Source organism: Strix aluco, chromosome W, assembly GCF_031877795.1.
Source record: "Strix aluco isolate bStrAlu1 chromosome W, bStrAlu1.hap1, whole genome shotgun sequence".
In the NCBI taxonomy this organism is placed as follows: Eukaryota; Metazoa; Chordata; class Aves; order Strigiformes; family Strigidae; genus Strix; species Strix aluco.
The window spans coordinates 13,097,746-13,120,289 of record NC_133970.1 but is presented as its reverse complement, the minus strand read 5'-3'; the positions used below and the strand labels follow the sequence as shown (position 1 = coordinate 13,120,289).

At 40.4% G+C, this 22,544-nt stretch overlaps 1 long non-coding RNA gene and 1 pseudogene across 1 annotated transcript in view; both read right to left on the bottom strand.

Moving 5' to 3' along the window:
- The window catches only part of LOC141917651 (uncharacterized), a 124,858-nt gene that overhangs the window by 101,605 nt on the left and 709 nt on the right, over positions 1-22,544 (bottom strand). The window lies entirely within an intron of this gene.
- On the bottom strand, positions 919-22,280 carry LOC141917830 (protein hinderin-like; annotated as a pseudogene).

Here is a 22,544-nt window from a genome sequence, read left to right as displayed (position 1 = left end):
CAGTTTCTCCCTGTTTCCCAGAGTCTCTATTTACATTGTCAGGAAGGTGTTACCTCACCTTCTGCCACAAGCTCATGGGCCTTCCAAACCACATCCCATATTTCTATGTTTATTGCCTTTCCCTTCTTCTAGTTTTTAAACATAGTGTATTCCTCAGTCTTGGCATTCTCCTTTCCACAAATATCACTGGAAAGAAAATGTCCTTCCTACACAGGGATCCCTTCCATATATATATATATATACTTATATTTATTTACAGAATGGGTTGTTAGGCATTGGAATGGGCTGCCCAGGGAGGTGGTGGAGTCCCCATCCCTGGAGGTGTTTAAGAGTAGGGTCGACATAGCGCTTAGGGATATGGTGTAGTTGGGATCTGTCAGTGCTAGGTTAACGGTTAGACTAGGTGATCTTCAAGGTCTTTTCCAACCTAGATGATTCTGTGAAAATTATCTCCATCTTTTCTGTAAAATACATGTTTTCCAGTCCCTACCTAGGAAGGTGCAATACTTCAAAACTGACCTCTCCAAGGAAAGAAGGGGGAATGCCACATCTATGTCACCCATGGTCATGCTGCTCTCTCACCAAATGTCTGTATTCCTTCAAGTGCCTGCACTAAGATCAACCTCTCATTTTTTTCTACTACTCCTCTTTTCCTACCTAGTCTTTTAGCACTCTGTTTTTCTCATGCCTTTCTTTCTACCACATACTGTTTTCCTCTGCTGCTTTCCACAGCTGTCATGCTGTTTCCCAACAGTATATGCTAATATACTAAAAAGTTTCCTCTAAACCACTGTTAGAGAGAATTTGTACCACAGGTATTGCCTATCTTATTTTATCAGTTCCATTCTCCCACTTTAACTATTGCCTATGTCTTCATTAGAAGTTTTAGAAACTTTTTTTACACTCTAAGTCTCAAAATCACCTCTTATAATCCATATGGGATTGGTGCAGTTGCTGTTGTTTTAGGAGCAGTTTTGCTTCTTGCTTAGCCAACAAATACCGGAGTCGTTCCTTTTCAATTTCCAGCTGCATTTTCTGCAGAAGCAGCTTCTGCCTTCTTTCTTCGTATAACCTTTTTAGCCTGCTTTGTTTCTTTAGACCCTGAGTCCACGTTGTCATTCAGCTCAGAAACTCAGGAATGCCTAGAATAATCACAGGTTTTGTGAACTGGCTCAGTGTCTTCTAAGTACCTGGCTGACATGGTGGCTCTCTTGCATATTTCCTGAGCTCCCTATATGCCTGCAGGTACAACTGTGACTCATTTGCTCAGGGCGTGTGCTCTGAAATTCATTTGCTTTCTGGTCCATCTTCTGAGCTGGTTTTACACAGTGAGGGCTCCTGTGCCTGTCTGCAGAAATCATATAGTTACACTTTCTGTGCAAGCCATTTTCCACCGGACATTCCTTCAGACACTCCTGATGGTTGTAATGGATTTCAGTCCCGTAATTGTGATTATTCCTACATGACTGAGACAATGCAACATGAGCTGGGCTTCCAGCCTTTGATGTCCTACTGTTCATATAAAAATTTTGTGGTCCTCCAATACCTAAGTGTTACGGATTTGTTATTAATTTGAGCTGATTTTAATGATTTTTTTACGATTTTGATTGAAATAAGGAATGATTAGGCCTAATCAATTAAATGAAATTTTACAGGAGTATTGGTTTTATAATAGTTAGAAAAAAAATTAGTAGTGTAATGTTTTAAGTAGCCATAGAAATATTGTATTTAGTTTAGAGTAACTATACAACCAGTCATGCTGCTGCAAAGTCCTTCGTAAAGTCCCAGGCTAAGGCCGCGTAGGCTGGTAACAATCATTAAACAGATTTCTATTCAAAGAATAAGATTCATGACCAGGTACTATTGTTAGGCTGTTCGGTAAGGACGATTTATTGCCCTGTCAACCAGGATGTTCTAAAGGATACATTGTGAAGGGACCTTGAAGCATGTTAAAATTGTAACGTGAGCCAAAGTCCTTGAGATAAGGATATTGAGGTGTCTTTCTTTTAGGTCAGTACTCCGTGGTGGTAGTAAAAGCAGCCCTTCGACTCAATTTAAAGATAAAATGTGCATGACTGGAAATGGGTGGGATTAAGAAAATGAATTATGAGAATTGATATAACTATGTATGAGAATCTGTTTACTATGCATCATTATATCCTATATAATCAGCACGCTACACGAGTTAGGTGTGTGTTGTTGGTGAGATGACTCCCCTACGCACCCGGCCATTAATAAAGGAGTGTCTGCTTATCTACATCACATTGGTGTCGATAAGTTCTTTTATCCCATTTGGTGACATAAGTAGGAACCATCTAGCTCCAGAGATGGTTGTTGGCATGAGCTCTTCTTACTGGATACATGCAATAAGAGAAAACATTTCCTGTGAATTACCAAAATTTATCTTTGCTCACTCAGAAAGAAACTTGCTGTATCATGATGATGGACATACAGCCAAACTTGAGAAAATGTTTATCAGAAGACAGACATGAATCTGCTATCAAATCTACATTTCATTCCATCTACACAAGTGTAATAAATGTAAAACTACTGCCTGCAGGATCCTCAGCATAAAATGAGTCGCTTCAGAATATCAAATAGTTGTGAGCATCTAGGGTTACATAAAATCAAAACCCGTCAAATGTTAATGTTTGGAAATGTTTAATTTTGAATACTGAGCCAAAAGATCCATTCAGCCACTATAAATACCCCTTGATTGGCCATTACACAGCAGGAGATTTGATGTAAAACATTTCACCTTGCACTGAATGGGATATAACTTACCACTGGAAATTTGATGAGAGTTTTTGAAATATCTTTACAGAAACACAGATAAAAGCCAACTACTTTCTGTAAAAAAATGGTTTAAATGCAAAACATGTTGAAATTCAGCTCTAAACATAAGTGATTTTTCAATTAAGCTGGGCAAGTGATTATACTTTGATAAAACTCTTAAGAAAGCAAGCAACTGTAATTCACATTTGTCAACCCAGTGCAAGCAAATTCTAGTGGTTTTGTTATACTCATGGATATTATGTAATAGATGACAAAATCCTACTTACATCCTGGAGTATCTTTGCACTATGGTTCATCTAGGCAGTAAAGTATTTGTGGTTTTATGCACATCAGTACAGCAGTGAACCAGGCACTCGCATTTCTTTTGCTAGACCTGTTCATTAATTTCAATAACATACTGAATTTGAACTCCTCCAGTCTTTGGGACCTTTCACAAAGATCTAATTTTTTTAATTACAGAAGCCAGGTTTCTTAATGGTAACTGCAGTGAAAGTGGTTTAGCAGGGAAATTTGGTATCCACTGATGGAAAGAAAAGTATTTGCACTCTAGCAATGCTTACAATAGATAGGTATCATCCACATAGAGTGGAAGACAGTCAGCAAGCCCCAAAACACTAGCATTTAGGAATGCAAGCAAGCATCCAGCAATGATTAGAAGAGAGATATAATCCAAATCTATGCAGTGTTTATATGTATAATTTAAATTCTTTTTTATAAATATACAAAATACCAAATATACTCTGCTGCCCTTCAAGACAACCAATTACAAGGTTCTTGTAAACTTCACAGAATGTAAATTAACATGGATTAGCACCTGAATACTGATATTTTATTATTTTTAGTTTTCTGGAAACAAATGTATCCTCTCTGACATGTGATTGAAAGCTGAGAATGTCATGTCTTGCCCCAAAGGGCCCAACGAGTTGGATACATTTGCATTAATGTCAGTGCTAAATGTCTGAGGAAAGTCTGGTGCTTGGACTGGGTGAAAAGTGCAGGACATGAAAATATTTTAAAGTCAGAGGGGCTGGTAGGACAACTGAGCAGAAATGCAACATGCTGCCAAAAAGACAGAGTTTTGTTGTTTATTATTTGTGGCGTGCCATCCTTGTCCGCAATATTTTCTAGACAAATAAAGGCTACAAAGCCCTTTTAATCTAAATTAGACAATACATAAAGAGATGACCAGCAACAGGAAGAAATATTACAGAAAAGGGTAAGTAAGAGAATCCTGTGGTTATACTCTGTCTCTCATTTCCCACATCACCTGCTTCTGCTAATAAAGCCTTTAGAGCACCAACAGAAAAAGGCTTTCAAGGTGGCCAGTTTCCCAGCCCCCTAGGACAGCAGAAAGTGTCAGACCTGAAGGTACTCTTAGAGGATCCTATCAGAGCTGGCAGCTTAGGGTGGTCTACAGAAAGCATACACCTACCCTTCTGCAGCTCATAAACAGAAGGAAAAAGGAACAAAAAAAGAAGACTCTAAAGATGGAACGACTGAGAATTTCTTTATTTTAGCAGTTTGTTTTATTGACTGAAGAGACAAGAGAATGTTAAGAAATCTAAGCACATGAATGTCCTGGTTTAACCAGGATAGGGTTAAGTTTCCCCAGCAGTGGGGGGGAGCTCTAGCCGGGTTATTCAGATACCATGCGGAGGTCACATCCTGGCAGGTCACATTTTCCTGGCGGGAGCTCGGTGCACTCGTGGTTTTGTACATCGTGCTTCAAACTGCTGTATTTGGTAGCTATTTTGCTCTGTTCATTGCTATCACTATTACTGTTATTGTTATTGTTGCTGTTTGTTGTGTTGCTATTGCACTGTTGTATTAAACCTTTCCTTATTTCAGTCTTGGGGCTTTGTATTTCACTCCCTTTGTGGGGGAGGGGCAGCGGCCGCGTGGTCTCAGACCCCGGCAGGGGCCAAACCACTACAATGAATTAAGATGGTACAAAATAATCATCAGGAGCATGTTTAAGAATAAAGGTCCATATCGCAAATTAACTTAATGGCTGAGACTCTATTAAGAGGCCCTAAAAGAGAGGTACCAGTTAGCATTTGTTGACCTTGGCTGCCATTAAATCTGCCCTGATTGTCTCAGAAATGGCACTAACATTTAAAGACTTCATAACAAGACAGAGAAACTTTAATGTTATTTCACAGTTACAATATGTTTGCAGGGGGGGAAATTCTCATTAATATCATTGAACGCAAGTGGGGTTTTTTAATTCCTTTAGAAGGAGGAGGTCATGTTAGGCAGAAGACTGAGTTCCAATTTCACATGCCTTTGACAGCTACTCAATACTTTGCAGGGTCTAACCCCAAAGAAAAATTAAGTGTCGGAGTCCGAAGCTAGTCAACAACTTTTTTAGCAACTTCCTTTAGCTGAGGTTTAAACAAACAAACTCAGACTGCTCCTTGCAACATATGGAGTTAATAAGACTTGATCAGATGTGAAACTCTTGCATGGAAACAAGGAGATATTAAAAAATAGTTCAAATAATCTTTAGAAGGATTTAAACAGGAAGACATGTGGGGAGCTCTATGAAATTTTTACTGCAATCCCAGTAATTTTTGCTCAGGGATTCAGACCAGAGTTTAAACAAACATCCAGTCCTTAAAACTTCCTACAAATAGTGCACCAGTTTTATGCATGCAGCATTATGATCTCTGCAAATTCTTCTTAAATGCAACTTGTGTGCTCTGCAGTGTTAATTTGCAGTGCTAGCAGAGGGGACACATTTACAGACTGACTCCAGCACACAGGGCTTTGTACTGCAAGGGATGAACTAGTAACAGATCAGATCTTAAAACACAGGCGAGGTCTTGACAGATTTCACTGGTAGCTCTGCATGTACAAAACCTGTTTAAGAAACAGCCCAAAATCATTGCCTCAATAAGTCTTGCATGATGAGGGTCCTTGCATACACTGGGCAAAATACAGTACTGTTATGGTGAACAGCAAAATTCCTATAGATCCTAACAGGGTCAGAGTTTAACCCATAGCACCTGGCTTTGTAGTTTGTAGCTGAATGTATTTGAATACAGAAAAAGAGACAATGAACTAAAATTTTTCTCAGTTGTATCTTGAGAACATTTCACTAACCTGGATTTTCAGCTCTGGGGTTTCTTTTGGCAGGGTAGAAACAGAGGGAGGAACATGCAGTTTCAGAACTAGTCCATTGTGCTGATCTGAGCATGGACCCTGGAGGAAGCTGAGAACAACAAACAGAAGCAGCAACCAGAGGAGAAATACAGAGATTTCAAGGTATTTAAAGATGAAGTGAAAATTTCTGAATGGACAAATGAGAGGCTACCATACACAGGGACACCTTAAAGAGCATCAAGTGCACATGTTAATGACCTAGCTGACACACTCACCAAGGTATAAATCCTAAACCTGGAACTCAGTTACCACAATGCATTGTTGATGTACAGGTCTCATCTGAATAAAGCTTGGGTTTAGGTTTGCAGGTCTATCAACCATATAAGCACTTGCTCTTGTCCCTAGAATGAGGAGAATATATTATAAGTAAGCGTGGGTAGGATATCGGGGCAACAGGAATGCCATTTTAAGAACAATTATTTCAAATGATAGGACTATTTGAAGTGCATTACTTGTGATTAAGAAACTATTCTTTCCAAGAGTCTGTAAAAAATTATCAAGGAGAATGTAAAAGGTAAAGATTTTAAAGTAAATAAGTAGAATCTACTGAAGTCTATCTTTTTTTTTCTTTAAATCATATAATCCTTTATTAAAATCTCTACCATAAGTAACCTAACATCAGTCATTACAAAGTGCCCAGATCAGCAACTGTCTCTATCAGTACCTAAGGTAAATATAGTAGATAACTGAGAATGTAAGCAAGAAATAAAGCACCATTTTCTGTAGTAATTATGTATAGCTATGATTGCCATATTCCACTGAATAAAACAAGTGGTCTCAAATCAAAGAAACAATATATGAATGAGTCACAAGCCTGTATTTTTCCTGTAAAAATCTACTGAACTCAGTATACTGAACAACTGTAGCAAAAAAAACCTAATAGGATCACATCACAAAAAAGTGAATCTATAGCTGCTAGCTGACGGCAAATGAACACCTCCTATATTTGTGTTACCTTCGGGGTTTTTTTTTTCCTCTTTGTTAAGAGGATTTGAACTGGGATGCTAGGTGCACAAAAAACCTGCATTCAAAGTGGCATGTGAGCATTTGCTGACACTCAGCTCTAAGTATATATTTTGCATTTATAAACATGCCACCCTTCTTCTCCAGCTACACAAATATTGTAGATAATCTCTCACAAATGCCTCCATTTCAGATCAGCAAACTGGTTTTATGCTGGCTGATAAGGCAGTTATTAATAATACAGCGCTCCAAGAAAACTGAAGTGAGGTGTCTGTACATTGAGTCTTGGAAGTCACTGTGAACAGAATGCCCATTAAGCCCAAACAGTACCTACATATGGCAATGCAATACCTAACCACTAAAATTAAGCAAACATGTTTGGTTTCAAAAAAAACCCCAACTATATTGGACCTGTTTGCACTATAGAAAAATGCCACTATACTAATCTTGATAGCACCAGGTCTAACTATTAACATTCAATGTGCTGTCAACATCATAAAAACTAAAAATCACAATCTTCTGACTTCAATTTTTTACTCCTGCTCTTTATTTTACTGAAGAATCAGTAGTTCAAGACCTAGATAAATATTTCAAAAACTATACAGTTTGTGAGCAGAGCAGGTCACTACCATTTCCCAGTGCATTTGGAGTTCCTGTGAAATAAGGGCAGAAGAGTGATGAGCTGCATTTTTAACATGGGCATACACGGAACAGTTGTCTAGCTGATAGAGAATGCGTAATGCAACATCTGTGCAGTACGTGTTGCCAAAGCCCATCCCATTCTCCCTAGTACAATTAACTCATATTCTGGCAGATTTTACTAGAAGATCAAGGTAGATTACCTTCCAGCATATGAAGTAAATACTTAGAGGTGTTATATCATCAGTTATTACTTACAAACTTCTGAATTTAACAAGACATCCAGGCAAATGAATGACCTAATTTATGAATTATTTATAAGAATTCCACAACATGCTCCATGGCCTTTTCCAGGTCATATGACACCAATTAGAGCTGAATTTTAAATTATTCAATAACTTGAACTCTCTTGTCATTTAACATATAGATATCAATGCAGTAAACAAGTTAAGTCTAATGGGCCCTGGACGTTTACGTTCCTCCGCCCATCAGCAGCAGAGGCTGTATGCTACCACTGGAATAGAAAATAATAGAATGCAGCAGTCAAAAACATTTGCAAGGTTTTAATACGTTATTTTGGCTCCCTTAGGGATTTTAGTACAACTTACAAGCACTGAATCTAAAACATATTAAAGTCCTTAGTTATGTGCTTTTAAAACAAAATTAGGACATAGCGAAAGAGCAAGTCTGATGCTAACCCTAATTTAGGGCCTCAACTTGAAATGCAGTGGAAATTATGGAGTAAACAAGATTTACTATGCACAACTCATTACCTTCAGGCTCTCCTACAGTATAGCCAAAAATAGCCCCTCTCACATATACACCAGCAGACCTTCCATCTATGGCTGAGATTCCATAAGAGCTGAGGTCATTTTGCAGTAGGTTTAGTACTGCTGAAGGTAGCAACAGCTGACAGCGGGAAATTACCTCTGATATATCAAGCTACAAAGATCAACTTCCTCTTGACGCAGAGAAATGATCTTTTACAGTCTTGCTTGACACCATAAAGTATAGCAATGGTGTCACAGCTATTATTTGCATAAAATGGTCTTAGATGTGATGTAGAGCAGTTTGACAGTCCATCCTGATGGATCTCAGCTGTAGAATATTGATATAAAGGCTCTTCTATAGTTACCATAGGCCATTAGGTTATCTGAATGGACATCCATCACTACCAGCTCCTGTGAAGGAGAATAATAAGTTAAAAGAGGGTGAGCAAGCATAAATTGAAAGGCCTTCCACTACTCCAGGGCAGCAGTGACCTTGTGAGGCAATCGCCTTCACTCTGAGACACTGCAGTCTGGACAGACAGACCAAGTAGAACCCACTCATGGGTGAATGACCTTTGTTTCATTATCCACGAAATGTATATTAAAGTTAACACCCCTCAATATGCTAACGAGGGCATAACACAGCAGAGCGGGACCAGTCCCAAAGATTCCTGGAATGTGTAGGGGACAACTTCCTAACACAGCTGGTAAGAGAACCAACCAGAGAAGGTGCCCTGCTAGATCTCCTCCTTGTGAACAGAGATGGACTGGTGGATGATGTGGCGGTTGGAGGACAACTAGGGCACAGCGATCATGAAATAATAGAGTTCTCTATTCTTAGGGAGGCCAGGAAAGGGCTAAGCAGGACTGACATCCTGGACTTCCAAAGAGCTGATTTTGTCTTGTTTAGGCACCTGCTTGACAGGATCCCTTGGGAGATGGTCCTGAAGGGTATAGGGGTCCAGAAAGGCTGGGCGCTCCTTAAGAAGGAAGTGTAAATGGTTCAGGAGCAGGCAGTCCCCAGGTGCTCTAAGAGGAGCAGGCGGCAGAGAAGACCACCCTGGCTGAACAGGGAGCTTTGGCTGCAACTCAAGGAGAAAAGGAGAGTTTACAGCCTTTGGAGGAAGGGGCTAGCCACTCACAGTGATTACAAAGAGGCTGTGAGGCTATGCAGGGCAGAAATCAGGAGGTCCAAAGCCCACCTGGAAATTAATCTGGCTTCAGCAATCAAAGATAACAAGAAATGTTTCTATAAGTATGTCAATAGCAAAAGAAAGACCAGGGAGAGTCTCCATCCTCTGCTAGATGCTGAAGGAAACTTGGTAACAAGTGATGAGGGGAAGGCTGAGGTACTTAATGCCTTCTTTGCCTCAGTTTTAATAACAAGACTAGTTGTATTGAGGAAATCCAGCCCCCTCAGCCAGATGATAGAGACTGGGAGAACGACCCCCTCGCAATTCCGGAGAGAGTCAGTGACCTGCTACACCACATAGACACACACAAGACTATGGGACGAGATGGAATACAACCAAGGTAAGTTGCACAATATGAAAATACAGTAGTGTAGTTTAAAAAGTGAACAGCATGTAAGAAAAATATTTTACCAGCAATGGGAAATAGACAAACATTAAAAATTCAATGACATATCCCAAATGTCTAAATAAATGAAGAAACATCACTGTTCAGCCAATTGATGCAAGGATGCTCTGTGGTTACCTTCAAGAGCACCATTCTCACTAATATTCTGCACAGTAATGAGTTCTGTGCATCACTTTTGCATAATGTGACCATATTTTAGGTACTGTACATTGTGGGTACTGTCTGAACTCTGATTACCCAGCAGGTTTTATTAGACAGAATACCAAGTGGTTTCATGTGATTTCTCAGCAACCATCCTGGGAATAAGTGGTTTTATGGTTCCCAGAGCAACAGCCACATTTGCATGTTTGTCATAAAAATGTGAGAACCTTCCTTTCCACTCAATTTGGAAACACAGTACAAAGTAATATGCACCTGTAGATGTTCAGAGTGGTATTCCTGCTGCTCGGGTAGTGAAACAAATACTGTGGAAGGAAGGATTTGGCTCTGTGCCAACCTGAGTTTATTTTTGTACTGTTTTCCTCATTAAAATGTGAACATTTAATGAGCTGTTCTGAATCATAATGCTTTATGATGTTTCCTGTTACCTACAAAACTCTTTTACATTAAGAGTTTACAAACTCTACTAGATACTTATTTAATTAGGAGCCAATGCTGAAAGTTTCTAATAAAATTTCCAATAGCACTTTAGTGGCTGAGGAGTCACATTTCCAGCACCATGTGTTAATTGTACAGAGGAGATTAAGGGAATACTGTCACAACACTGTGCAATGTCTGATCAGGATAGATTTAGCCACTCGGGTCACAGTTCTGCATTGACCGAGCTATACTGGCTTGATCCTGGTGGTACCTACCTCTCGAATAGTTTGGGCATCTCCATGCTGCTCTCTGAGCCATATTTTGAGTTTTACCTTCTACATTAAAAGCAAAGGTCAAATTTCATTATTGAAAGAAGAGCTTCAAAATTTACCTTGGTTTGTTCTCTCTCCTCCCATTTCTGTCCTCTTGTGTGTGGCCCTGCCTTCCTCATGCTTTGTACACTAATTCTTTGTGTTCCCTCTCTGATGGAATTTTTGGAGACTTTATGATGATATAGTATACTTCACATTTTCTAGTAGCCATGGTTAATGATTATGCTGGTAGCTATAGTTACCATATGGGAAAAATCGCTCGGTCAAGCAAGAAGAACAAGCTTCGATCTCCAAACCCTAGAAAATAGGTAGAATGTCCTGGACCATAAAGACAATGTCTGGGATTGTTTTGAGGATGATTTATTTGACAACTTGGCAAAGTGACTATTCGCTTACTTAACTTGGCAATGAAACTAACTTCTGAGTGTCCTGAAAGTGAACTACCTTCATTATAATACTAAAAACCACACCCACAGGTCAAAAAGACCCCTGCCCAGGTTAAGACCCTTCCCCTGAACATGAGTTGTATTAGAAGCATTATGTAAGCCATATTATAATTACATGTTAATCACTAGCTAATCAGTATCTAATAGGCATGTTATGGAAAAGTACGATTTTTGTGTATAAAAGGAGCATGAAAACCTGCTGTTGTTGTACTTGATTTGTGGAAAAGTCCACCAAGCACCCAGGCCTGAATAAATACAATATCTCTCCTGAGCGTATTAAGACTGGTTTATTGAACGCCGGGCACAAATCTGCTTTTCGGGTAACAATAAGATTACTTTCACCAAACTTTAGCTTTCCAAATAGTTAGACTTCTAATCCAAACTTGTAGAGTAGACTTTACAAATTTTCTTCTCCTGTGATGAAACATGCAGACTTTTAAGCTCATGAAAGTTAGATGAAAAAATATACATGGGGGGAGTGTCAAAACCAGGCTTAGAAAAGAGATTGTTTTCCAGTCTGTTGTGGAGGTGTTCATTGACTTTCCAGCACACTGGCAAATGTACCAAAAATGTAAAACCAGACTGAATTATCACCATCCTTAAAGGGACAGTTGCCCACCTCATTTTCCTTCTGTTGAGAGGGCAAAACCCATCAAAGGAAATGTGTGTAAGCATCAAGCACTGATGGGACATTTGGTTGCTTGGTTGAACATCTATACATGTATGTAGCTTAATGTACAGTGCTGGTACTTATGCGGAATGTTTGGGATTTTTTCTCCTTGGGAAGCATGAACAATATGAGGACAATCTTGGTTGTTAATTTGCATTTAAAAAGCATTCAGTATTCACAAGCCAAGTTTGCCAGATCAGTTTTCCTGTTTGAAATGTTCTGACTCTTGCGTGCCTGATCCTGCAGCTTTGACTTCACTGAAGCCATTAAGTGTCATATTAATAATAATGAAGCCTGATTTTACTTATGTATTATTCAGATTGTGCAAGGAATACATATGCTGGGTTTAGGGAAAGTTGCATTTCAGTATTTGAGCATTCTGACTGTGTCTCTTTAAATATTCAGATAGAAATAAATGGTGAGAAAATTGTCTTTGCAAGCTTCAAACCATTCTAGGTCTACTCTGTTGCCTCCAGCCAGATGCTGTCTGGTGTTGCCTAGACAAATCAGGTCAAACCATTATCATGGGATTAAACACTAAATACCTGCAAGGAGCATTGTCTTTATCAGATAGTGCTCTGTTAGCAGAGTTCGTTCACTTTATTGCATATATAAATGTAGTGTCAAATACACTAATTTACAACACCTGGTCTTTTACATAATCTTTGCTATTTGCTGTGCTTGTAAGTGCCAAATCATTTAGCCTTCCTGATAGCAGAAATGCTGTAAAACTTAGATAAACTTGCAGAAGAAATTAACTCGAAGGTACTGCTGAAATCTAGGGCCTGCACATTTCCTAGAAATACACTGGCTGGTTTGGTTTCCCCATACCTAATCTGCAATTGAATGTGGCTGCTGGAGAAATTGAAATTTTATGATAGCACTACAGTCAGAGGAGATAAGCATTTGTATGCTAGACTAGATTAATCTAAAAAGAAGTTTTAGGTGTGGCTAATGAAACCAGTGTATGTTTTAACTGGGTTTCTTTGGGGTTCAAATCATCTGTGTATATCTATACAGAGTCTAGTCCAAAACTTTCTCTATGTGAAAAGTCTAATATAGGTATGCGCTAGTTCTCACTATCACTGCGGCTTACATTGGAGATATTGAGATGGGGAACTAGGAAATTAAAATAGGATATAGAAATTAGGCACTTAAGAAATGAAGGTATAACTTAGTTTAGAGATAAAGATGGAAGACTTAGAGATCAGGCTAGGGGCTAGAGGCCCATTAGTTAAAAGATAACTAAGATTGAATAGGATAATAGATCATAGTTGATGGGCCAGAGAGCAGAACAATATAGAAGCCTTGACTAATAGAAGCTGTGAGGGAACGCTTCCTGATGGAATAGGAAGACAACCCTAAAAACTGGTCAAAACCAACCCTATGGTCTGGCCTGAGTCCAGGAGGCTACAGAGACTGCGCAAGGAACGGAGGTAAAAAGTTCAACAGTGAGGAAGAGGAGCTACTTCATCTCTGCGACCCCAGCCCACGACCACCTGGACACACTGTGCAGGCGTGACTAGGAGGAGACTGGGGTGGAACATATGAAAAAGACTTTCAGGCTCATTATAATACGAAGCGGGGATAGGTCATGCATATGTATAGGCGTATTATGAATATGTGATGCTTTGTAGCATAAAGCCAAGACAAGGTGCCACGAGAGGTGTGCACGTTTGTGGTGGAGCAATCCCCCGTGCGTCTCAGCGCTGAATAAACATACCTACTTTATAACCTTATAGGTTGTGGAGTCGTGTTTCCGCAAGTCAATATCTTTAAGGAGCCTCAGTTTTTAGAGGGTACTTTCTCAATGCTAATACAAGCAACAGACCTCTCTAAAATGGTCTTGCTTGGCTACCCAAACCCCCTATGTCCTTCTGAAATTCTTGGTTAGGGTAACTGCAAGGCATCACATTTGAGTAGGGTTAGCCACTTCCACAGTGCAATTAAAAAAAACCTAAAGCTGTATTTTTTTGTTTTGAGTTGCTCATTTTTTGTGATTAGGGGTGATTTGAACAGACAGATAATAGAAAGACACATATACAAGCTTAAAATGTGAAAAAAAAAATTTGCAAAATTTTCTGATTGGGTGAAATGCAAGCTAGTACATCTGAAGGAAAATAAAACAATCTATAGGAAGTCAAATACAGGAGACAGCATTGTGAGGCAGTAACGTCAAGTCAGACTGTGTAGAAATGATGACAACCATCAGATTGGAAGAAACAATAAAAATTGAAGGAAATGAAAGAGCTGACTTTTCCAAGCAATAACTCTAATAAAAAGCATAACTCTAATGGTTGTCATTAACATTAGTATTAACCCATCAGTACCATAATTAACTCCTTTGAGCTGAGGAAGTATTTCAGTACTCAGACATAACTATGAGTTACCTTGTCGTGGTTAGTTTTCTGATGATGATTGGGACATATCACTCACCACTGGAACTAATGAAGGATATTTTGCATGGCATTGCTAGATTAGGGAAGGATGTTGCTTTACCTGCTGTTGCTGCTGCTGCATGATGCTATTGAACAGTACAAGTGGTAGTCTGCCTCTGGGAGATACATTGGCTGCTGCTAATCTTTCAGATCAATAAACTGTTGTGAATATTTGTGCTTAAGAATTTTTCATCCCATCTGAGTTGAGGAACCTATCCCAGTTGTCTGACTTAGTTGCTTAGTCTTCCTAGGCTCCCACTGTCCTGAATGGAAAAACAGAGGTTTTTCCACCAGGACTCAAAGCAGAAAACAGCTTGAGATGTTTCCTCACGCTATGGATGAACTCTTTCTGCTTACAAGAGAAGGACCATATTGAATGTGTGAATTATTTCAGCATTGGGAACATCAGGCAGGTTGGTGCTAACAACAGGATGGAACAAAGGGGACTTTTGGGTAAAACTCTTGAGTGATATCTCTTGACTGAAGAACAGCTTCCCTGGGGAAGCAGTAGAAACAGTATTAAGACATTTAAAATTGGACAGGAGAAAATATATTGTAATGATCAGCCCTGTGTTGGTATTTAGACCAGGTCTTGTCCTCTGTGAATATTAATAGGAAGTCTCTGTCTGAAGTAACTGCCATTATGTAGTGTGCGTTACCAGCTAACACTGGCTTGCAACCTTCCCCCACATCTGTACTCACACTTAAAGGACAGCCTGAGTAATGTTTAGCACTTTTGCCTTTTCTCTTGGTGCCTCAGGTGTTGATTTTGTATTGCCTTGCTTAGATTATATTCCTTCAGCACTTCCACCAGACAGACCATATAGTGCACAAAGATTTACAGGAAGCATGTGTAGTTTGTGGCAATAATAATAAAGTCTCCTGATGTTTTCAAATCCCTGGGAAACTAAATCAAATGTAGAGGTCTATTCAAATAAGTGCACCATGTGTATAAATCACTTGACCATTATCTATGTGTGTCTGCCTTGTACCCATTTGGTGTATTCAACTGTCATGTCTCTGAGGTCTGTCCTCAGTGTCCGGAGCGTGACTAAGACATTACACACCTCAAATGGAAAAGCTGATGAAACTGTTACCGAAAAACTCGGAATAAAACTTATCAACACCACTTTGATGTAGATAAGCAGACACTTCTTTATTGACGGCCGGGTGCGCGGGTGAATCCTTTCACCAACGACGCACACCATGCACCAAAATCATACATCTTATATAGAACTCATTCATACATATTCATTATGTATTCATGCATAAACATAACAATTCCTGGAAATCATTATCATACTCTCCTCCTATTTCCGATTCTGCGCAGTAGAGTCCAGAAACACCTGGAAATGGGTCTGGGGTGTAATGTGAGTCGGTGGTTAATGAGTCGGTGGTCGCGATCTCCCCCTGTCGGAATTACCTATTGCTTGAGGACACTGTTTCTTGGCTTAAACTTATATGTTGCTTCAGCCGATTTCCCCATTTTCCCATTAATTTGGATTCTGACATCTCTCTGCATTCTTTCAGGTTATTAAATACCTTATAAGTAAATGATATATATATAAATCATCTTGAATCTTAAGTCTGTTATCTATAGTTCTAAATGTTCCTACTAGGTGATGCTGACCAATTCTTTCGCCCTTGGTACAGGGCTGTACAAGGGAGTTCGTAGTAGCCTTGGTTCCTGTATAGAGTGCAAATGCAGCATATGATTTTACTAAATATCTTCTATATTCCTATTAAAACTAAACAAATTAATACTAATCTATATTAAATCAATAACATATCAAATCAGTAAAAAAACAGCTTAAAATAACCTCAGCAGCCATGCTTTTCTCACCTCTTTTTCACTACCTCTGTGTTGGTATTCCTCATAGGAACCTATACAGCAAAATTCATTCTGTGCTGGTGGGTCCCATAAGACTGGATTCAATTCCAGTATTATGCTGTGATGCTTAATGCACCTCCACTTTCTTGGTGTGTTTCTGTAGGTATGAAGCCTGTCTTCTTGACATGGTTGAAGCTATGAGCCCAATATCTGCCCCGGGACACCTCTGCAGAGAATCTTACAACAGGAATAAAATGCACACTCCTCATTGTGCGAGCCACAGGTCATCATCTTGGTACCGGACCCCTCACAGCTCCAGAAGCAGAGCAGATGAGCTAGAGGAGAGCTAGCTCCTCGAGGAGATTTTCTTCATTTGACACACCTCATTGGTCCACAGCCCATCTGTAGAATTTTTAGGACATTTTTATTGCTGATTTTTTTTGTGTTAAAGTACCATTTTAAACTTATTTGAGTGACAACTGCTTGTCTTCTCTCTTCTAAAACATAGCTAATTAGCATCCAGTTTCATTTTGGATTTAGTAATCATGGTGCAAGAATGTTGTTGGGATAGACTAATCAGAAATCATTACCTTTTTTTCTAAACTTTTCATGTGCCAAGTAATCATTCTAAACTAGATTTTTTTTTTTTAATCATCTACAACATTTTGACACAGTCCTGCACGACATCCTTGTCTCTAAATTGGAGAGACATGGATTTGATGGATGGACCACTTGGTGGATAAGGAATTGGCTGGATGGTTGCACTCAAAGAGTTGCAGTCAACGGCTCGATGTCCAAGTGGAGAGCAGTGACAAGTGGCGTTCCTCGGGGGTCAGTATTGGGACCAGGGCTGTTTAACATCTTTGTTGGCGATATGGACAGTGGGATTGAGTGCACCCTCAGCAAGTTTGCCGATGACACCAGGCTGTGTGGTACAGTCGAGATGCTGGAGGGAAGGGATGCATGTCCATCCAGATGCATTCAGAAGGACCTTGACAGGCTTGAGAGGTGGGCCTGTGCAAACCTCATGAAGTTCAACAAGGCCAAGTGCAAGGTCCTGCATATGGGTCAGGGGAATCCCAAGCACAAATACAGGCTGGGCAATGAGTGGATTGAGAGCATCCCTGCAGAGAAAGACTTGGGAGTAGTAGTGGATGGAAAACTGACTATGAGTCAGCAATGTGCGCTTGCAGCCCAGAAAGCCAACCATATCTTGGGCTGCATCAAGAGAAATGTGGACAGCAGGTCTGAAACAAAGAGGTTAACTCAACAGTCAGAATCCAATATAACTGTTAAGTAGGTATTCTTTATTGCAGCACTAGGCAGCACTGGGGATCACTCCACCATGAGTGCTCCAACTACTAACAAAACTCTCTAATATACACAAAAAGCATACATATTCATCAGATTTCCTGGAAAAGGCAGTCTTATGCTAATGGGTTCTCAGAATTCATTTACATAGTCTGAGCATGCGTAGTAAAAACAGAGTGAGGGTGTCCTCCCTCCCGTGGTGGTCCACATAGTCTTCCTCACACTGTCCGCTAGTTGAACTTTGGGCTTCCCGTGTCCACATATGGTCATGGAGTTACTTCATCCGTCCTTCAGCTCCTGTTTGTTTCAAGGTGGTTAGTTTAAACTGGCTACCAGTCACTTATCTTGCATTCTTAGGTTCCTGTTATCAGGGATGTATTCAGGGAGTTTACCAGACTGTCCAAGACCTGGTTTATCTCCACTAGGCAAGGAGTTACAGGTTTCAAGATATTTTACAAATGGGTAAGACTACAAGGGGTAGCTAGGAAAAGAATATAAATGAAGTTATATACATTGCAGTAAAATACAAAAATAAAAATAACGTTACTGATTTCTATACAATAATAAGGTCAGGAGGTCTTGTAATTTCAAGTATACTTGCAGCAACCTGCCTTCAGGTCGATGGAGGTGATTCTCCCCCCCTACTCCACTCTCATGAGACCCCACCTGGAGTACTGTGTCCAGCTCTGGAGGCCCCAACATAAGAAGGACATGGACCTGTTCAAGCGGGTCCAGAGGAAGGCCACAAAGATGATCAGGAGGCTGGAGCACCTCCCTTATGAGGACAGGCTGAGAGAGTTGGGGTTGTTCAGCCTGGAGAAGAGAAGGCTCTGGGGAGACCTTATATCAGCCTTCCAGTACTTAAAGGGGGCCTACAGGAACAATGGCGAGGGACTCTTTATCAGGGAGTGTAGCGATAGGATGAGGGGTAACAGTTTTAAACTGAAAGAGGGTAGTTTCATTTTAGATATGAGGAAGAAATTCTTTCCTGTGAGGGTGGTGAGACACTGGAAGAGGTTGCCCAGAGAAGTTGTGGCTGTCTGTCGCGGATGAAAGTATTAACACGGTAATGATTTAGCAGGAAATCTAGATTTATTAATAACTAACAGCAATTGATCATTACAAAATAATGCAGAAATGTTGAAAGAAAGAAAAGCGACTTATTCACAGATTCTAAAATGACAAGATTCACACTAACTTACTTAACGGTACCTTAATTTATACATATATACATGCGCATACACAAAACGTACAAACACACACACAGAGACAAAAGTATTTGGATCCAGTAGAATGAAGTACGTACCCACACACCAATAAGCAGAGAAATAACAGGTGAAAGAGAAGCTAGATCAAAGAAAAATTTCCCTCTTCTCGAGTTTAGAGTAAATACTCACAATGCCTTGGCATTCCTCAACAGGTGATAACTGAGACTCGAGGGGGTGGACTTCACCCTGGCCTTCCATCACCTCTGGCAACAGATGACACCTTAAGGGTTTTGATACCTGAGAGGCATCCCAGCTCAGGGGAGATGCTGGTCACAGGCCCGCTGCAATCCAGGAGAGCTCAAAGGGTGTCCCTTGTGGTCGCCATTTATAGGGTCCAAGATAATTGACTTTTGTAAGATACCTTCTGGTGCCTTCCAGCAGTTGCACAAGAACTTGATGAATGTGCAACTCTGTTCTTGTTCCCATTTGACCCCATCCCAGGCACAGGTGTGCCAGGCCCTTAGGAGATGATGGGCTGTTATAACCGTTTCCGAGCAATCAGGAGGGGCAGGAGCCAGGCTCGTTAAGGGGGCGCCTTAACGTTAGCAGTCCTTATCTCCACAGATTGGTGTATAGCTCAGGGGATGTGGGTGGAATCACACCTAGCACCTAGCAGCCCAACAAGGAGGGGTGGGGAGGGGTGAGAATTGTACCACGACAGTGTCCCCTCCTTGGAAGTGTTCAAGGCCAGGTTGGATGGGGCTTTGAGGAACCTGATCTGGTGGAAGGTATCCCTGCCCATGGCAGGGGAGTTGGAACTAGATGATCTTTAAGGTCCCTTCCAACCCAAACCATTCTATGATTGTATGATTTTCTAATAGATTGAAGTCATAGTTTTGCCAGCCTCATATCGGAAGTATATTTCATTATCGATTTTTAGCTCTAAAGCAGTTTGCAAGAACTACCTAACATTCAACAACCACCATGTCCAAAGTAGATTATTTTCTAATTAAACAAGTCTGTTTAAAACCTGTCATACTGTAAAGGTACAAGCACTTTACGAGCTAGCAAGGCTCTGCAATGAGGCCTGTGGTGCGTCTCTGATGAGAACATCAGTGCAGGATATCTAGCACACACCCCTGGCAGCACCTTGCTCTTATAGCAATGAAACAGAGGTGAATGAAGGGGAAGATGAACTTCAGGTTACTCTGAGCTGCTTCATTCAGGCCTAGTCTTAATCACAAATTAGAGAATATCCTTTTCTTGCATCCCATCTAAATTTTAAAAGCTGCTTGGAGGAATTTAAATGAGGGAAGCAGCATTGCTGGACCAGAAAATGACTACTGTGGAAAGGCCCTGCTTGGTCTGTCCTGCTGTCAGTGAAGTATTATAGTTCTTTCTAATATATCCATCTGCTGTTGAATGTCCCTCTTGTTCTACTCCCTGAGCCTGAAAAGGCCCAGGTTTATGCTTAAAGCCCCAAAGATGTATTCAGTGCCCTGACCCAACTGTAGCAGGTTTTCTCATTCTGCTACCTTAATTATCTGTTTCTTTAAGAGGCCAGAGAAAGGGAAGGGAAGGAAGAGAAAAATGTACAAGAAGCAGCAGGAAAACTGGAAAACTATAAAGAAATGACCATCACATAGATCTTACGGTTTTGGGTTGTTTTTTGGTGTCTTTTAGTTTTGTTGGGTTTCTGTTTGTTAAGGTTTGGCATTTGCAAAGAAACACTTTCTGATTTCAGTCCAATTGCTTCTCTTTTCCAGTTTGACTGAAACTTTAATTGCCTTTTCTAATAAGTGCTAACTGACCTTTTGAAACAGCAAAAATTACATGCATATCTCTTGAAAGGTGCCTTTGTGTACCCAGTAGAGAACACTGTGCAGAAGCATTCTGTTCTTTGGTTCTTTGTGAGTGCCAGTATTGAACTTCTTTGGGATTCCTTGTGATCCATTTTGTCCATTAACAGTTTGTCTCATCCCACACGGTGGGTTACAAGGGGGGGGTGAATCTTTTGAATTCCCTGAGAGCCTGTGTGCTGGTGGAAGAGCCACAGGGCGGGATGAGTCACCACAATGACTCAGAGGAACAATTGTGCTGGTGACTTCATTAACTGACCACTTTAGTGAGTGAATGGAGACAATTTGGCACCAATCGACTGATAACCCTCTGGGAAACCAATGAAGGCACTTTGACAATGAGACTATTTTCCTAATAACCTGTCAATGATCAACAGATGCGGTTCAATTCATACAAAACTTATATACATTAATATATGTAAGAAAGAGAGAGAGAGAGAACAAAGAGAGGAATGAGAAAAGAGAGGAGGAAGAGATAGGAAAAGGGGAAATCACCACACTTGGATCCTGTGTTGTCTCAGAGTAGCCAGCTTGGTCCGTAGGTGGTGGGTTGACAAAGACTCACATCGTGCGTTGCCTTTATATAGTCTTTCTTATGCGTGTGCAATAGGTTGTTCCAGAAGGTTCTCATTTTCTCTGGCTTGTACCTGTGCAGTTAGGCAAGTTCTGTCTCTGGGCGACAACAGGAGGGAGGGGGAGATAAACGGCCCACCGCCCCACCTCCACAGAGCTTGCTCCGCTTCCCCCACAAAGGGCATCCCACTCAAGTGGTTTGAGACATCCTCTTTATGAACAGTTTCTTGTTTACAACAGTTTGTGACACAGTTAGAATTCTGAGGGTAACTTTTGACTTGAATCTGTATTTTGGTAGTAGCTCTTTTTAAAATGACATTATCAGGGTTGTGGGCTCTACGCTCAAGGTGCTGCCCATCAGTCAGAGCTCCATGGGAGGCATACCTTTATGAAGCAAAGATTTCTAGAATTAAGATGGTTGAAATGTCTGATGGGTGACATGTTTTAACTGTCTGTGAGATGTGGATGAAGAAACAAAAGCTATTAATTTGGTAGACCCTGTGAAATATCATTTTTTATAATGCTGGCTCTTGCTCTAGTTATAAGCAGTACATTAGGAATAGTGTTTAGCAGTCAGTGCAAGCAAAGATATTTTTCCAGGAGGCAATACAACGTTGAAGTTATTAAAACATTTATAGCCTTAGAAAAAGAAAACAATTATTGTCAAATACGAAAGGACAAAATCAGTAGTTGGGACTGGGAGGAGAATTGATTTCCATCTGCTAAAACAGTAGAGGAAATGCAAAAATTAAACTAGCAAAAGCAATCACTTGAGAGTGTCCTTTTAAGTTTAAGCTCTTATATTAAGCATCTGCCTCTGGGGAGTTAGTCCAGCCATAGATTGTTTGTCCAGAGTGTTCCCAGTTAATATGCTTCGGCTACACATCGCGCTGTGTTTTACATGAGGCTTTGTGGAGTAACATGACTTCTGCTAAGGCTCCCACCCATGCCTTCACTTTGTGTTCTTCCCGAATGGCTCGTACACATGCACTTGCTGAGTGATTGTGTAGTCATTGCTTTTGTGCACCTTTCACTCCATGGACCTGTAGCAATCACACCCTTTCCACTTCTAGCCTCTTCAGTCTCGTTCTTGAATCCCATCTTGAGCATATATTTATATATGTATGTGAGGTCTTAATCTAATAAATTATTGGGGGGGTGGGGGGGGGGGGTGGGGGGGTGGTGTTTAATCTTCCAAACTTCTGTTTATTTGACTTATCTCCTGGTTTGTTTTGTCCAGCTCAGATGTCAGTTCTGCCATTGACAATATGTTCCACTTTCCACATCATCACGTCATATATATTCTGAATCTCCAGTTTGCTAAATAGATGAGGAATTCATTTTAAGCCTTCTCTTCCTCTCCAG